This window comes from Rhincodon typus, chromosome 4, assembly GCF_021869965.1.
Source record: "Rhincodon typus isolate 14 chromosome 4, sRhiTyp1.1, whole genome shotgun sequence".
Lineage (NCBI taxonomy): Eukaryota > Metazoa > Chordata > Chondrichthyes > Orectolobiformes > Rhincodontidae > Rhincodon > Rhincodon typus.
In genome coordinates this window covers 72,523,837-72,526,100 of record NC_063335.1, presented here as the reverse complement: position 1 = coordinate 72,526,100, position 2,264 = coordinate 72,523,837, and positions in this window count along the sequence as shown.

The window sequence follows — 2,264 nt, the reverse complement described above, 5'->3', positions numbered from 1 at the left end:
GACCCATTTACCCTTACATTTTGTTTCCTGTTTGCCAACTAGTTCCCATGTCACTATACTACCCCCAATCCCATGCACTTTCAATTTACATGCTAATCTCTCATGTGGGACCTTATTAAGAACCTTCCGAAAGTCCACATAGACTAAATCTTCTGGTTCCTCCATATCACCTCTACTAGTTACATCCCAAAATATTCGAGCAGATCTGTTAATCGTGATTTCCTTTTCATAAATCCATGCTGACTCTGTCCGATCCTGTCACTTTTTCCCAAACGCTCATTATAAATCTTTTATAATGTACCCTAGCATTTGCCATACAACCAATCTCAGGCTAATCAGTCTATAATTCCCTGTTTCCTCTCTACCTCCATTTTTTAAATAGTAAGGTTACATTAGCTATCCCCAAATTCATAGGAACTGTTTCATAGTCTATAGAATCTTGAAAGATGACCACCAAAGCATCCACTATTTCTAGGGCACTTCCCTAAGTATTCTGGAATGTGATTATCAGACCCTGGGGATTTATTAGCCTTTAATCCCAACAATGCCACCAAACCATTTCTCTACTTTTACTGATTTCCTTCAGTTCCTCCTCTTCTCTGGATCCTATGTTCCCAAACTTTTTTGGGATTTTTTTTCTGATGTCTTTTATGAAGATAGAAACAAAATATACATTTGGTTTGCCTGCTATCTCTTTGTTCCCCAGTATAACCTTCCCTGACTGGAGAAAGTAGCATCAGTGGAATCCCTTTGTTTTTGGTAATGGATTGCACACAGAATGCAACAATTGCATAACCTGTTTTGTTCCAACAATTCTGAGAGCCCAGCTACGGAATTTAATTTTGTATTCAGGCTACAGGAATGCAGTATAATGTACCCATTATAGTGTCTTTCTCCCCTTGGACATATTTAATTTGTCTTACCAATCTGAAGTGAAACACTTCCATTCTTGACAGTATATTTGCTAATTCTTTAGCGTTTCTTAAATAACCACCAGTTTATGGTCTATTTCAATGGTGAAATGAAGTTATAAGGCAAAGTCTACAAGCTTCTCACAAGTCTAAGCTGATGCCTCCTTTTCAGTTACTGTGAATCCTTTGCTCTTTTTCAGTCAACTATGACAATTAGAGGACACTGGTCAATGCTTACCAACCCTTTGAATCTGGAATAGTCCAGTTGATGACAAAATTGCAGAAACCAGAACAAGTAGTTCTGGATCATAATGAGCAAATATGTCAGGTGAAATGAATACGTCTCTTATCCTTTTGAATGAAGTATATTGGTTTATGTCCCAGCGCTATGCTTGAGTCTTGCATTACCAATAAACATATCAAGTTACATAAGATTTTTCTTACTTGATTCACTATCCAGGTAAATCACTGAAGTTCTGTGACATAGCAGAGGTGGAAGTTCTTTAATTGCTTTGGTTTTGTTATAGCCTCAACTGTCATTAGTGTTAGACAAGTCAGATCCCAGAATGAAATCTGGCTTGTTAGGTCCTAACTCTGTTTTTCTTAAGCTTGGATGACAGTTACCGAACACATTTACAAGAGGCTGCTAGAGTGCTTTTAACACAAAGAATAAAACATTTATACTGTAAATTGCACTAGACAAAATGAATGATTTCATTATAGATATTAGAAAAAGATTTCAATTCACATAATTCTGTTTGTCCCAACAATCTCCTTTCCAATACCCAATCCTCAGTAACGAATTTCTACTAACTTGACCTTAAGACTTTTTTGGTCAGATTCAATTTGGTGCAGCTGAAACTGGTTTCCTTTCAGTGAATTTCTGTGCAGTCACTGGATGCTTTTTCCCTTCATGAGGCATCTCTTCCTGAGACACTTAAAGCAATTTAATTTCAAAGCATCAGCATGAATTCCCTAAATCTGATGTCCAGCAGTTCTTCAGCTTCTGGCATTCACCACACTGACTGACTTTCTAGATAACAAGGTGTAGAACTGGATGAACACAGCAGGCCAAGCAGCATCAGAGGAGCAGGAAGGCTGACGTTTTGGGCCTAGAAATGCAAAACATAATTTAAACTTAGAGTTATTCAATATTCTCAACAGTTTTCTAAAGATCTACTTGGATTCCTGATACATGCACAATGCAACCTAGAAATCTAATGGTCTTTACAAGAACTTACATCTATTATCAAGGGGATAGTAGGAACTGCAGATGCTGGAGAATCTGAGATAACAAGGTGTAGAGCTGGATGAACACAGCAGGCCAAGCAGCATCAGAGGAGCAGGAAGGCT